A 17,735-nucleotide genomic window follows, 5' to 3' on the forward strand; every position below is an offset into this window, starting at 1 on the left:
ATTTATTTATTATTACATTATTTGATAAATATGAAGTAGCAAAATATTTATTATTATTTTTTCTTGAAGAAATTGTTATGATAAGACATTATTTATGTATTATATAACAAGTCACACTTATAATTACATTATAACTTTCATAGATATTATTTCATAAAAATATAATACACTGGTGTGCGAAACTTAAGCAACAAGTGCGTTTTTTGTCATAACTCTACAAGAAATCATCCGATTGACATGAAATTTGAATATGATGTACATTATTTTGTACTTAAACGATGGTAAAAGAATAACGGCGCGGAAATGAATATAAAGCTTAAAGTAGGGTACGGAACAAAAAAAGGCTTTATTTCACATACAGTGGCGTTACACATGATTGCCTGAAGAAGCGTATGTACAACTGGCAGATGTTCCCTAGTATGGGATATGCCCTCCCCTTACTGAAATTGTTGCTTGGCATCGTCTCTCCATGCTAAGCACCAGATTATCCGGGAGTTCTTGGGGTAAATGTCTCCATTCCTCCTTTAACGCATCTTTCAGCTGATGGGTGTTATCAGGAGGATACTGTCGTGTCGCAAGACGTCCCCCTAATGCATCCCACACGTGCTCTATGGGATTTAGATCTGGAGTGTAAGCTGGCCAATCCATTCGTGTGATATCTTCACTTTCCAGTAGCTCTTGAACATTAGCATTACGGTGTGGCCGGGCATTGTCATCCATAAAAATGAAATCTGGTCCAATGATCCCTCGGAACAGACGCACATGGGGTAGGATTACCTCATTGCAGTAGCGGTCTCCAGTTACAGAACCTCGATCGAAGATCTGAATCTCAGTCCACCCGTTCAACATAATGCCACCCCAGACGACAACTCCAGGACCACCGTAACGATCTCTTTCCGCGATGTTATTGGGATGAAATCGAGCTCCAACCTCTCTCCAGATCAACTGACGTTGAGAATCGCTTGTAGCACTAAAACGACTCTCTTCTGTGAAGAGGACGTGACTCCATTGATGAGGTGTCCAGGTTTTGTGTTCTCTGCACCACTCTAAACGGTGCCGCCGATGGCTAACTTTTGAAGGTATGCAGCGTTCAGGACGTCTAGCAAATAAGCCACCTTTGTGGAGGCGTCTGGCCACTGTAAATCTTGATGCTTGTCGTCCTGTGGCTGTGCACAGTTGATGGGATATGGCTCTCGCTGACTGAAAACGGTTTCTTTTCGCCTGGAGAACAATGTAACGGTCATCTCTTGGTGTTGTTTTCCTTGGACGGCCACCACCAACCCTCCGAACAGCTGCGCCAGTAGTTTTAAAGGCATTCCAAGCACGAGAAGCAACACTTTTGTTGATCCCGAACTCTTCGGCGACACTGGTCACACTACGCCCCTCCTCAGTCAATCATTCTTCCTCGAGTAAAGTCGTCTAAATGATTTCTTGAGGACATGTTTCACAAAACAAATCACTTGCACTTGCAGCGAATGTCTTTAACTACGGTGCTCTTCATCCTTTTATCACAGCTTTGACCTGAGCGCCGACCCACAAGGTTTACGTACACTTACATCACCTACGACGTTTTATTTCTAAAATTTGCATGCAAATAATCTTTCTACTGAATTACGTGCATATTATACTGCAATTTCATGGCCATCTTATACTTTGTTGGGGAGCTGTGGCCGAAAAACCACTTGTTGCTTAAGTTTTGCACACCAGTGTAGTGTTTATAGATAATTTCGCAATTTAAAAATATAATTAATTAAATATTTGGATTATTGATAACTTAACGTAACTCGTTGCCGAATACCTGCCACCTTTTATTGGAACCGAGTATCTGCAACAATCTTTTTTTTTTTCTTTCTTTTTTTTTTCTTTTTCGGCTGGGCTTGGGTAATTTACTGTTGTAAAGTTTCTACTAGATTGGCTCAACTCTGGTTGATTTATATCTGCTCAGTTATGAGGAAACTGTTGATTAAAATTACAATGATTGATAATTAATTTATGAAAAAAAGTATCGATGCAACATAAAAAATAGCTTTATTTTAAACGATATACAAGTTTGGGATTTTTGCGAGTATGATTTTATTGATCATGTAGATTGTAGATTGTAGGTAGTGATTTTATTGATCATGATCACCTAGAAAGAAGGCAGAATATTTATTGGTACTATAAATCGCAAAAAGAGCTCAATCACTTAAGGAATCTTTCTACAATATAAGCTTTTTCTTTCCATAACTTCCAAATGATAGATTTTTTCCCGAAGAAGTTGGAAAAGAGCATTGATAAAAATATTGTATTGAACTAAATGAGTGAATGCAGAGTGTTTTGAATAGGTTTTTATTCATTGATAAAGTTTTATTGTATTAGGAGTTATTTCTATCTCCTTTACGGAAACAGAGGAAGGGAAGAAACTATTTACGAAAAATGTTTATGTTTAGTAGAATAGTGCTTGCTAATTTTGCAATCAGAAAGAAAAGAAATGTTAAAAATTCATTATCTACACTTACCTTTTATAACGTAAGAGACTATTCATCAAAAATGGCATTTGAATTGTTCTAGCTATGGTAATTGATAATGGATCTTCGCTTGTTATAGAAACAGAAAGTATTTTTTTTTTCAAAAAGAATTATGTAACTTTAGCGAGATTTATACAGCATTCAATCATTTTGACGAAACTCATTATCAATTAAGATATTAGCTCACAACATTGTATATATCAAGCAGTTTCTTCTTTTTTCAGTGTTATTCTTTTATTTTGCACTACTGCTTCATTATTAGCATTTATTTCATGAATCATAATGCACTGTCATAGGAATGGCTTGCCTGTGGTGCAACTACCACTCAGGGCTGGATTATCCATTAGGTGAGACTAGGCCATGGCCTGGGACCCCCAATGATTAAGGGCCCCCCTAAAATGGATTTTTTTAAAATAAATTTGAAAAAATTAAGAAAAACACTGATTATTCAAATTTTATCAAAATGCTATGTTTATTTTTTAGTTCTAATTTCATAAAATAAAGTAAAATTTAATTTATTATTATTTATTTTAATTTTAAATATGCTTTCTCAAGTGAAAAGATGCATAAATATTTTTATATTTGAATAAAGAAAAAATATATGAGAAGAAAATGTAATCCAAGGGCCCCGCTTACGCTCATTCCGGACCTGCTACCACTATAAATATTAAATACCGATTCACTAGTATATAAGACGTGTTAACTTAATTCAATCGAGAGGTACCATTTAATAGATGGAGGTTGGAAGTCGATAATAGTTTCCCTGCAATGGTGACCTGCTGACGTGAATGCTTGTCATGAATGTGGATCATCCATCATTGATGGTTGGTTCACAATAAATTGTTGATTTGCTTGATTTATATGTATTGCTCAAAGGGAAAAAAATTCGGTTAAGTATAGTTCGTTTACCAGGAGTTGGCACTTGGCTCCGCCTTCATCACGTGGTATCGGATGATACTATTTCGCTATTTTGGGGGGAAGGATGTGAACAAGGCTGCTATTTGGCGATCGTATGACAAAAATATTTATTTCGTAATCTTCATATGCATATTTTGAACATGTGCATTTTATTTCATAAACTTGTTGATATTTCTCTCTTTTTATTGAATAGTTTGTTCTTTTTGAGATATTTTGCTGGGAAAAAGTTTTTAAATATAAATTAGCTAGAATAACGAAAGGTATAATAGCTGATGATAAAGCAAAGTAAGAGACTGAAAAAGAATTAACTGTTTGTGTTTGGCCATCACCTTCTACATCAGAAAGCCTCCACACGGTTTCCTATAAGTAGTCTGCGCAGACTATTTAAAAAGTGAACAATTTGAGCGCATGAAACCAAATTCTATTTTAAAATTGACTGAGAGGAATTTGTCATATATATGTGAGAATTGAATCTGTAGTGGTAGACAAGTAAATAAGACAAACTAATCATATTAAAAAATTAAACAAATTTTTAGACATATATTTGCTACCACTTTTTTATTTTTACTAGATTTTCTATTAAAGGGCTCTTTCGTAAACTGGTTTGCCTTCATAGTGGTCTGATTGGGCTACATATAAAAAACCGTGTGGAGGCTTTGCTCGCATTAGAGGATATCTCGATTTCAAGCGGGGAAATGTTTTTCCTCTTACTCCCCCGCGCTGAAATGAGCTCGGCGTCCGAGGAGGTGGAGCCAAGTGCCAACTCCTGGTGAACGAACTATAAATGAAATCTCCCGGTTAATAAATAATTTTGAAGAAATTTAATAATGAGCGAAATGCTATAAACAAAAAAAAATGAAGAAAATATATTGAGCTAAATGATATTAATAACAATAATAAAAAAAACAGCATAAAATCAACTAGTAGTGTTCGTTCATCGTATTCTATGACAGATAAAATTCTGGAAGGGGAGTATTGTGGTGTAACTACCACTCTAAATATTAAATACCGATTCACTAGTATATAAGACACGTTAACTTGTTCCTACCAAGAGGTACTGAGGGAATTTGGCTAAACGACTATGTTAACCTTCATCTATCAAAAGGTACCTAGTGACAGAATCAGGTTAACATGTGTTATATACTAGTGAATTGGTATATAATATTTATAGTGGTAGTTATGGTATAGTACCTTATGATGATAGAAAAAAGTAGACGTAGTCGATAATAATTCCCCTTCATATACAGTATGCAATTAGAAAACATAGTGGTAGCGAACAAAAAGGATATGATTTTAGAAAACTTATTCAACATTAAAAAAAAAAAAAAAATCACTCTAATGACAAAACTTAAATCCGAAGATTTTTGTTAGGGTTGACTCGCTGTAGAACTCTCCTAATAGCTCTTTCGCCTCGAGTAAACAAGCGCGGCTGCACCAATCATGACCAGATAGGTTCAAACGCCGTTCATTGCAGCATTCAGGATCTAAATACATTAATGATATAAACATATATCCGAAATCGTATGGAACTGTAAATTAACATAAAATGCAAACAGAAGAAAATATTTGCTAGCCTTATAAACTTTAATGTAATTCGCTTTTTGTTCATAGAGTTACTTTTCACAACACAGCTTTGCAAAAAAATGGGATAATAAGAGTTTAGCTTAGCAATGACAGAAGCGTAAATCGGTACAAATAAAATGTGCACATTTTGGTTTCATGTGGAAACTTGTACGTTTTGTACAAAAAAGCATTGTAACCTAAGTTCTAATGTCTCGAATTTAAACTCCTTCTATCCAGCGTAAAAAATACACAGAATTTGATGCATGATTTGTAAAAAAGCAATATTTAGATTATCTTCCTTTTCCCCTCCTCCCGCCGAAGTCCAACGTTTGACGTCGATCAACATTTTAATAATTACCAATATATCGACAGTTGCACCCCAAAAAAACTTTTTTTTTTTTGTTGAAATGTCTAGATAAAACTCTTTTTCAACCGTTCTAAAAATATAAATTTCAAGCTTTACTTATAAACTTTACATAAAATGAAATATAAATTTATAACTTTAAATTTCAGTTTTACAGTTATAAAACAAAATATGAGTCCATAGCATCTTTTTATTTTGCACCGATTACAAACACAGAAAAAGAAGAACGATGAAAAATAATAATTTAAAAAAAATATATAACGCTTAGAATACGCTATTATCTATTTTTAACACATAATCTTTCATCGATTTATCATTGTATGTTATTCTTTTATTAGTAATACAACTTTATTTCATGATACAAAATGTTCCATGAAAATATTTTAAAATTCTTCGAATAATAAAAAAAGTTATTTATAACACATCGTTTATTGATATCTGAAATACAGAGCGATAATAAAACTGCGTCGCGAAAATGTATCGCAGCAGGGAACGGTACGTTGAACATAACAATCTATAATATCTTCTCAGGCGATCTACGATGCGAATTACTTCAATTTAAGACGGAAATTCTAATTTTGTTTTTTGAAAGGGCGTAAACTAAGTGTTCCTTATTTAAATACTTCAAATCGTTTACGCTATTTTTAGTATATGGAAGCGGGGGAGTAACGAAAATCAATAAAAACCTTTTTCGCAACTATTTTACAGCAGATATACCCTTTTGAGGATTTAATGAATATAAAATTTAAGCGTTAACCCTTATCGGGCATTAAGAAAATTTCAGCTAGGACGGAGATTAAAATTCTTAAAAAATTAATTAAATTAGAAAAAAAATCTTATAATGAATTAAAATTAACTATATTTTATTTTAATGGTTTAAATATTCGGAAACTATAAAAAAGAAGTACTAAAAAAAATTTTTTTTTTTTAAATTAAAAAGATTAGGAAAATGTATGTTCCCCCGTGCTACGCTTAGAGTACCATTTTCCCCTTAATTTTGCTTTTCAGTTCACAATTTTTTTTAAAAATTTCATCATTGATGTCAATAATAGATAGTAAGACGATTTTTTACGCTCTCTTAAGTGAATTTGTAAGTGAAACGTAATGGATTACGTTTGCTTTTTAGTTCACAGCTTATTTTTTAATTCAATTAGTAACTATTACCGAAATTATTCATTATTGACGTCAATAATTATATTGACGTTCCCATAAACGAGTTAGTACCCTTTCCCTTTTTAAATTAGCTTCTAAGTTCAAAACTTTTTTTTTTAAATCTCAATTATCGTTTATTTCAAATTATTTAGTTTTACACTAACATGTTTTAAAATTATATCTAAAAACAAAATAAATACGAAGTTTCAGATAACCTGAGAAATATTTATCTGGTGACACAAACCGCTTACGCTATCACGATAACTTTGATCAATTATATACCTGGCATAACGTATAAAAATTATTAAGTTATATAAAACGCGCAAAAAACTAACTTTTTTGAGTAGAGCTACAAGCTAACAAACACCACTGATGTTATCTTCAAAATATTTGACATGACAGAATCATTTTTTTTATTTTAAAACAATGGCTTTCGCTAAGTCAATGAGAAAATTCCCTTTTTTTTAAATGTCTCTGAGTAAAAAATATTGTTAACAAATCGAAAATCGACCTTCGTCATTTGTTTACAGTTGTACTCATTAAGCTTCATGTTGGCTCGGAAAAGTCTGGTTGGTAGGACGTTGAACTCTTGTACGTGAAGTCATGAGTTCGAATTCCGCAGGCCGAAGACTGGTGCACGTTAAATCTATCGGGTCACACAGTCCTATAAGTTCCCATAACAAATCAATACTTCTGATCGTTCCTCAATCAGTACCTCTGATCCGGTAGATTGATCGTTCTCTGGTTCAGGTCAAAGCTACGATCTGTGGATTAATGAATGAAGTATGAATGGATCCCCCTGTGAAACGAGCTGTGATGTGTGTGTGGCTAAAGTCGTATTCTCGGTCATAGATGGCGCCACTGAAATGCGAAAATATCACTCAGCTCCACTATAACTTTCAGAAACTGAATCTGGCAACGCCATAGCCGAAACTCATCAGTCTGTTTACAAACAACGCGTCGTTCGGACGCTCATGTCATTCCTTATTATTTTTAAGTTCTATTTTATTTTCACTTTCATTAAATATACATTTTCAGTTGATTTAATATGTTTCTCAAGTATCATTGGTTAAATTAAGCTCTCGCTAACATGAGAAACAAGAAACGCATCCTCTGTCTTAAAAATTCGCTAGGTTTCCCATAGCAGGCTTGCTGGGATCGGCAAGTAGCATAAGTAACAACAACAAGCTTCATTTTGAATTTCGTATTTTTCATGCCGTATTTTCAGAGTCTACGGTTTACCAGCAATCCAAAATAAACACACACAAACAGACACATTCGCAAATTCTTTATTTTACTATTTATATATATATATATATATATATATATATATATATATATATATATATATATATATATATATATATATATATATATATATATAGATAGATAGATAGAAGTAAAAAAAAATATTTGAAAAAAAAATAGAGAAGAAACAATCTTTTCCTAATAACTTTTTTTAATTGAGTTTTTGTTTCCCATCAATAAATTTGTTCTCGAGATTTGACTTCCGTGAAATTTGATACGATGATTAATGTCTTAATGATAAGATTATTAATGTTTAATGTTAATTGAAATTTAAAAACAACAGATTAAAAGACTTAACTAACTGTTTGTTCGTACTTAATCTTTAAGTTTCCTGAAATACAAAATTGATGATTATTAATTACGTGAGCAAGTTCTGCTTTCGTTCGATGATTAACTAAGTTGGAAATAAAAATACGATTTTACAATCATCGGATAAATATATCGTGCATTTAAGCATGATTAATGATATGATTATTTTTAAGCAAAGGCGCAATAAGTTTGCAGCAGAGGCTTTGAGTAAATGAAATTTATTCATAAATTAAGAAGGGTATTACATTAAAAATATTATTTTTAGGTATGAAAAGTATTTAAAGAACAGTTAAAAATCTAGAGAATCAGAACATTTGCAAAATATTTTAAGTTTTCAACTGAGCATTTTTATCACTAGGCATTGAGTATTCATGCTTAATTTATGCTGTCGATGCATAACATACTTTGGTTCATCCATTATTGAGTTTTTTTTAAATATATTTACCATGTGTCTCATATTGTTAGTGTATTATGACTATGCATTATGTACTTAATAATAGACAGGCCGCTACCCATCTATTATTGGGTTAAATATTTCTACTGTAAATCTAAATTGGTAGGTTTATGTCATTAGATTAGTTACGCCTATGTGTTACATATTTAATAATAGATGGGGGGTTGCCAGTGGCGTAGTTAGCGGGGAAGGGGGGAAAGTGGGTACATTTGTCCCCGAGCGCAGCCTTTGAGGGGCGCCAAATTCATGAAAATTAATTATAAATAAATTCCAGAGTAAAATGCTTTTCTCTTTGAAACATCCACAGTTCCGTTTTCTAATTGCTCATAACTCCATGAAATTTTTATTCGATTTTCCTTAAAATTGAACATCGTAGGTTATTAATATTGTTAGTTTTCTTTGCACGCAGTTTTTTTTTAAAATTACTTTTAACATATTGGATGAAAAATATGTTTAGAAGAAACACTAATATACTCAAAAGCAATGAATGCAATCAAAAACATATAAATGGAATAGAAACTTCACCAGTAGCATACAACTGTTAAACTTTAAAGTGAAGATTTATGAATATGAAGATTATGATTTTTATTATTATGATTATGAAATTATCGAGCTACGCTGTCTAAAAAATATTGCGCAAAGTAACAAAATCTTATTCAATGTAATTTTTTTCTTTTTTAAAAAAAGCTATGTCAAGTGCGGTGGATTTTATTTCATAATTTATTTAAAGTTTAAAACTTTTCCGAAAAATCCCAGTTTTAAATTCAATACCAAAATGCATGTTGGTGAGGAAATTGAGTTGGTCCCCAGGTGCTCTATACCTTATCTACATCTCTAGCGGTTGTCGATTCACTTATTTATCTCAGCCATGCATCTCATATTGTTAGTTTTTGTCACTCATGTATTACATACTTCAATCCATCCATATAAAGTTATGTCATCCATGCAAGACTTTTTAGTGCAATGGAATATTTATATATCATTTCTATTAGTTTTAATTAATTTTTCAAATATATTTTGCAAAAATACTTCAGGGCAAATAATAATGTTTGAAAATCTAACTACTCAACAATTCAAGAGATAATTTATTTCTCTTATCTATTTCAGTGGTTAGCTAGATTTACTAGGGGAATACCAAACATTTGGAATCATTGTAGTTTTAAAATCATGCAATTAATCAAATTGGAGGACTTGGCGAATATGATAAGTCACATTTTCAAATTCTTCTGGAGAGTGTTTTATTAAGAACGTTTTTGGCGGAAAACATCAAGATTCTCATACAGGCAATTCATTGTAACTGGACAATAACAAGTAATAGCACCGTTGCCTTGTAGGCTGTTGTATTGCTCCAGAAACTTTCTAGATGGGTTATAATATAGCTATCTCGAATTCTGCTCCCGACTTGCACCGGCCACAATGCTGAAATAAAATATCTTCAGTTGTAGATGGATTATGGGTTAGAATCACCTTGCCATCGGGCTGAACGCGTCATGTTTTCGTGATTTTCCTCTACATGTGACGCAAATGCTGGTTAGTACCATCAAAAAGTCCTCCACGAAGGCTAGTTTGTCCCCATGCTTGATCCAGGAGTTACTTTGTATTCTGGATTGGGTTCAAAATTACAAGGCTACGCAGTTTAACATTGATAGTCTTAAACTCAGAATTGGGTCAGCTACTCAACGTCTGTTATGTAATATAAAATATAATATAGCTTCCTGGAAAGAATACTAAGCGACAGCTTGAAGATGCTACCGCTAGAAAAAGTGTAATTTACCTAAATCCCCTATTCCTCAATTATTTCCCTTATCGCACTTATGTTATGGGACAAATAAGGGACTCCGAACCATCATTTTCTGAATGGGAAGCCTATACTGTACACGGGTTATATCATGTACGGAGGCGTGCTTAAGTCTCCGGCCAGTATACTTTTTTCGATTTTTGTCTGTTTTAAGTGAAGAAAAAATGAATAATCTTTATTTTATTTATAAATATAACCCAACTACATTGTTGCCTATTTTTAATTACATGTATAAATGTAGTACAGTCCGCAAAAAAAAAAGATATCACCCTGAATAACTTTCGTTCTAATGATCGGATTTTCACGAACTAAGTGTTAATCTTAATGGTTCCTGGGGGTAACCTCAAATATGCTAATTAATTAGTGCTAACTATTAATTAAGTTACGAAATCAGACACAAAAACGTACTTTCTCTGAATAAACATATATTTTTTCTTACATATTTGGATTTTTAACCTTCAAAATATAGGGGATAGCCGCAATCTGGGAAATATGGTCCCCACAGTTTGGTCAGGAGAGCGATCCAAAGTTCGTACCCCTTAATGTTAATTTCACCTTTTACGTTTTTAGTCATATTTTAAAAACTAATAAAGCAATTCGAAGAAAATTTCACCCAGTCATAAAACTCATTTACCCAAAGATAATTTCACGAAAAAAATAATTTTTAATAATTGTTAATTATTTTTTATTATTTAGTTAAATTAAGGATGAAAAATTTTTGAATTATAAGGTATGAATTTTTTTATACCATATCAATCTACATATTTTTCAATTGAAAAATCTAAAGTTTCAACTGTTTTTATTTATTAGAAGCTGAGAAAAATTAAAATTAATTATTTTTAAAAAAATAATTTGGCGACAATGAAGAAATGATTAAATGGGGCGATTAATATTAAAATGTGATAAACTTGCGAGGAACTTGACTTCGCGCGCTTAGCATAAAATTTCATTCATATTTTTTTCGCTAATAATCGTTTGCTTATCTTTTCATTTTTATTTTTTTAAGCTATAAAATACGATGTTTCTTTTTTAGTCGTCTAAAATTCTATTTGCAATTTAGTAAAGAAATTTGAATAAAACATTTTATTGAATAAAATACATTTTATTCAGAGAATGTGGAGTTTTATAAAAGCATGCTTCTGATAGAATATGATTATACAACAGATTGTGCTTCTTTAATGTGATTATTTTTTATTTTTTAGTTTTTTTTCCTCAATAACTGATAAAATTTCAATAATATACATACGAATGAATAAATTTGGAATAAAATATTCATCAATTTCTTGAATATATATTTTATAAATATTAATAAAAATACGTAGTCAACATTTTTAAGCATCTCTCACAACATCGCAAATTTCTCAAAATCTTATAGGGTAAACTAACCAGTGAAGGAATACTTAAGCTTAGCTTGTCTTTAAAAAAAAATCATAAAAATTTCCAAATTTGTAATTTTAGCTAAATGACGTATTTGTTATTAAATGCATGTCGACATATTTGTTATTAAATGCAAATTATGTAAAAAAAATTTAGATAACTTGCATAATATTGTTTTAAGCTTTTGGTGGTTTAAATAAAAAGTAGTAAGATAACCAAGTGAAGGAACAGTTCTTAAATTGAATAAACACTAAATTTTCCAGTGAATGAACACTTAATTTTGAGAATGTTTGATGCTCGTTAGGAATCCTTAGGCCACACAGATATCTGTCGCCCTGTAGATTCCTGAATTGACGGATGTTAACACAGGCGGGCATTTGGAAAAAAGAATCTTTTAAGTTTTCGTGCCCCCATTTCAGTATCTTAAGGGCTTACGAACTCTGTTTAAAAAGGGAGTATCATATCAGATATATATATATATATATATATAAGAAAGCAAAAATAATCATAGTAGCAGTATTTGGTGGTAAATGTAGCTTATCGTAATTGAAGAATATGCTGTGCGACATTTTATGGTGAATTTGCGAACGTAAGTTTCAGAATGTATCGAAACATGTGGATGCTATTTGCTAATCATCTTTATCCAAAGAAAACCACCCATACAGCAAATTTCGTCCTAAAGACATCCCAAAACATTCCGAACACTCCTGGAACAGTCATATCCGTAAAGTGTCAGAAGAAAGAATTTCGTAGGATGTCACAAATAGACAGCAATATGACAGGCCTTTCAAAGGAGTGTTTTAGGAGTCTTGTAGGATCATCGTTCAGCGCATGCATGTTAAGTTCAACTTTGCCGTTAATGTTATTTCTTTTATCCAGTGACAAGAGCAATTCTGCTAGTGAAATCTAAACAATAAGGTATTTATAAGCTCAAATATCTTATTAGTTTCTTTTTTGTTTATCTTTCTTTTTTTTATAATCTATTTATATATTTGATTTATAAGTGTACTTGAACCCCGTCATTATCTTTAATATCTCAATTGCAATGTTTACATGCATGTTTGCAATGTTTACATACATTACTAAATGTTTAAATGCGTGGTTTATTTAATTTTTTCATAATTATTGAGGAAGTTTTACTTTTATTATTTCGTGAGGCAAATTTTTATCTGTTCTGATAACTCATTCTTTCTATTATTTTTGTTTTCTTCCTTTAAGTTCAACTTGTTATTTGGCATGTTTTTTTGGTAACCCTAAATTAATCATTTCTTCTAATTACAAATGAAATGACGTTTAAATTATTTCAATGTTGCTATTCATCTTCATTATTTAGTATATTGTTATTTTACCATTTTTTACAAAGTTTTGTCTATGAATGGTGTTTTCAATATAAATGTAAACAATAACAATCTCCAACTCAATACTTGCTACTGCTTATTCTGCTAGGCTATATTTTCAAACTGATAATTTTGTTTTTAACAAAAGAAATAAATTATGTAATTTTTAAGCTCAAATCTGTTGTATTGCATAAGATAATAACGATAAGTAATTCTGGTGAGTAAGAAGTGAAAATTTGTTTTATTTCTTTAGAGATGTATTGCGAAAAAGGTGACATGGTTGCTAGATTTTGAATAACTCCCTTTTTTGGCAATCCTGATTTGGCCTCTTTCAATTTATTTATTATTGTTTGTTCTTGTTGCAAGCTGTGCATCATCTTACGTTAGTGTTAACACCTTTAGCATTGTAAACACATGCGTTACATGCATGCGTTACATGCGTTACATTACGTTACATGCATGTAACGTAAATATCTAGCAAAATGAAGCAATTTTTTAAACAATGAATCATACAATATGCAACATATTATTTCAATATCTTATTCTTAAACGTAACATATTTCAATGTTTTTAAAATGCCACTAAACATTCAGCAATTCATTGAGTTATAGAAAAAAGAAATATCGTAAATTATAGAAAACTTTGTGAATGTGCATTAGAATTACTATACAATCTACATTTTATTTTTCAAGCACTTTTTTTTTCTTCAAACTTTCATGCCTAGAAGACTCGATTAAAGCTGTAAAAATCATTATCCCTAAAATTTTGTATATAGCTATTATAAGTTATGTTAATTTGATTTTAGTATGAAATCCTCGAATAAACATAGCAAAAATATCATAATCTAAATAATATCAGATAAAAAGTTCATGTATTTAAATTCTAAAAACTTATAAATCGATTCAAATTTTCTTTTCAAAGGAGATTAAAATAATTTTTTTTTCTGCTTTTTGGACATAAATGAACTTAAAAATTGTCTATTGCCTAGAAACTTCGAGATGTTTTCTATTAACTATTAATTAAACCTCTCAGAGCAATCACAAAACATTATTTCAATTTTTTTACAGTCAGAAATTGGTTGCTTAGCAACCTAGTAAAATTAAGCGTTTCTCTTTTGAATCAGTCAATGGGTTATCTTAAAATATTTATTTGCGCAGGCGACTTTTTTTGGCGGTTTTCTGGACTATCGCCAAATATATAAACCTTTATTGCAACCCAATTTACGACCCAATTGTTTTAAAATTTTGTCTACCCCCCCTAATTCAAGTGTCTAGATTCCAAATATGTAAAAAAAAATATATGTTTATTCAGAGAAAGTACGTTTTTGTGTCTAATTTCGTAACTTAATTAATAGTTAGCACTAATTAATTAGCATATTTGAGGTCACCCCCAGGAACCATTAAGATTGACACTTGGTTCGTGAAAGTCGGATCATTAGAACGAAAGTTATTCAGGGTGATATCTTTTTTTTTTTGCGGACTGTACATGGATGATAACATGAAAACTAAAACAAACTATTACATTTTTGTGTTCAAAGGCTCCGGCCAGATTATTATTTTAGTTTGATTTCAATAATTTTCAATAAATATAATTTGAAAATTAATAATTCCGTAATAAACGTTCAGTTTGGATAAATAAATCTTTCGCTATCGACGTGTTTTGAGTTACGGAAAAGAAATAAAATTATCGGCAGAAGGCTAGTTCTCTGATTAAATTTCGCTTTTATTATCAATTTACCATTTGGAAAGTCATCTATAAATGATCTGTAAACAGTAAAATAGAAAAGCATAATCTGTACTGACAATGGAAACAAAATATTTTGTACTAGCTTTGTACATACTTTCTGAAGCAGATGGAGAAGGAATAAATTATAAAAATAGAAAATAAATTATAGTTAGCGCGTTAACAAACATTTATAAAGGATAAAAAAAAGTGGAGGCAAGTATATACCATACAATTAATTATCCGTGGGAAATTGTAACTGTGTTCCTTACCTACGTTATATTAATTAATCAAGTAAGGAAATAAGTAATCTTTCACAATTTTTGTTAAAGGCTTTACTTAAAACAAACAGTGTAATATTTCGAGAATTATTATTAAGATTTTATTACTTGCAATAAACGTTGATACAGGGAAAAAAGTTATTTTGATGAGATGATAAGACAAAGCGATGCAAATTTTCACATTTGAAATTTCAGTTTGCGATTTGTGGCAAAGTCTGAAAGCAATAAACGTTATATTTCAATTGATACTCGATAGCCTCTCGTTTTCATGGACTTACAAAATATTTCCTTTTAAACATTTAAGTTTAAAATGTAATAATCTCTGAAAATTACTATGGATTGTGAAATAAACGAAGCTTTTGATAAGTTCTGGAAGCATTTCTCAAACTAAGCAGTTAAAATAATTGAATTAATTTTGAGCAATTAAAACTCAAATTCCTCACTCCTGACTTCGCCAATGCGTTAAATGTTGCGATTGAAGCGAAACTTTAGTTCGTAGTACGTGATTAACATATTAATTTAGCAGAACATTATCCTTGAAATGGTTTTTGAAAACATCAAGTGCTAGTTCAGCGTCATAGTTAAGCAGTTATTCACAATAATCAGGTTTTATTAATTTCTACCTCAATTAAATTACTATAATGTGTATCGAACTTATACCTATGAAGTAGGCAGTTTTGAATATTCGAAAGATGTAATTGGATATTGATTACAAAAATATTTAAATTAATAATTTGATTAATACGTTTAGTTATATTTATCATTAAATTACTGAGTACAATGAATATATAATTAAGTTCAAACAATTTTTCTTACTGTTGGAAACTTTTATACTTTGTGGAATAATAATAGTGAAAGTGAAATAATAATAGTGAAATATTCATAGTAAGATAATCATAGTGAAATAATCGAGAAAACTCCAAGAAGTAATTGTTTTTGCTTCCGGTAACGAAAAAAAAAAAGAAAAAGAAAAAAGGAATGATATAAAACTCTATGCAACTAAACTCAAACATCATATAAATATAAGCTGACTAGGGCCCCGGGAAAGGTAAAAATATGGTGTGGTAGTTATTTAAAAAAACATTCGAAAACAAACAGCTTTACTTTCTCAATTTAATAGTCTAAGAGCAGAAACTCTTTAACAGAAATGTATATACATAATTTTTTTATAGTTAGAATAGTAAATCTGTGAGTATTCGAATGTTCCTTTATACTTTACTATCAGTTCTTTTAATAAGTTTTCCTGGGACGCTAGTCACCTCATTTCAATTAAAAACGAAGAGCTGAAACAGTTGCGTTTGCGTAAAATTTTTGTTGTGGTGTAAAAAGAAATTTTGAAGAAAAAAAAAGTAGTTTGGGAGATCAACGCTAAAGTTAATAGTTTTCTGTGTGCCTGACGTTTATTACGGTTTGAATACATACTGCAAATGCATATTATAGATTCATAACAAAGCATAATTACTTTATTTTTAAAGTATGGGCTCAGCTGGCAGTCAATTTTTGAGAAGGACTAAATTAAAATACACTGTCATATAATAGTTTTCTAAATTTCACACATAAAAAATTTCTTATATCTGGTTAATATCCGTACAACAGTGTTTCCCAAACTTATGACTTTTGTGTACCCTTTCTAAATTTTTCATAACACTGTGTACCACTAATAAAAAAAAAATGAACGCATTTGTTACTATAAAAAATTGCACAAAAGTTAAAAATCACAACTGGCTGTTGACACCACTAATTATAAACTATTAACTCTGCAAAAAGGAGCCAATAGAAAAATACGTAATCGTAAATTTTCACGGCTAGCTTTGTTTTTACTTAAAATTTTTTGAAACTTTCGTTTGCTGCAAGATATTTCGCATAAGAACGCGTACTCCCTCTAAACTGTTTCCGTACCCCTGGGGGTACGCGTACCACACTTTGGGAAACACTGCCGTACAAAGATCAATTCGTTTTCATGTTTTTAACTTTGATGAATTTAAACCGATGATGATTCATAAAAATTTTCTTTATTTGTCGTCTGAAATATTCAGGTGGACTTCATGGAGATTTCTAATTGTAGAGGAAGATATATATACTTAATGCTTCCCGCCAACGTCGCCTATGTTTTAATATATTTCAGTAAATACGAATGTATTTGTATCACCAAGTAAAAAAAAGAACTATTTAAGTAGTCAGTTTTTATCTTTTTGGAAAAAAATAAATACGTGGCAATGTATTAGTGTTTCGTCTGTTAATGGGTTGATGGATAAAAGAACAGGTAATGTGACTTGAAAGAATTGAAATTTCCGGTTTTAAAAAACATACATTAATTAGCTGTACGATACAGCATATCAATTTACCCTGTCCTTCATTAATTATGACAAAAGGTCTGAGAAAACAGATGGGCTATAAATATCTTCTTAATATTTATTTTCAAATTTCGATTTTCTCATCACATTCAATAAAATGTACTAATCAGTTTTTGAATATTTTTCAATCATTTATTGATATGGCATCAAAGTGATGAATAGATTTATCGTGAAATATACATACATTTTAACCTTCATGATAATTATATTTAGAACAAAATATTTTTCGGATATCTCATGAATTTCACGTCTTACGATAAATATCGATTTTATCATAAATAACGATAACGA

The sequence above is a fragment of the Parasteatoda tepidariorum genome, chromosome 5, assembly GCF_982258835.1.
Source record: "Parasteatoda tepidariorum strain Cologne lab strain chromosome 5, Ptep-v5.0, whole genome shotgun sequence".
NCBI classification, from domain to species: Eukaryota; Metazoa; Arthropoda; class Arachnida; order Araneae; family Theridiidae; genus Parasteatoda; species Parasteatoda tepidariorum.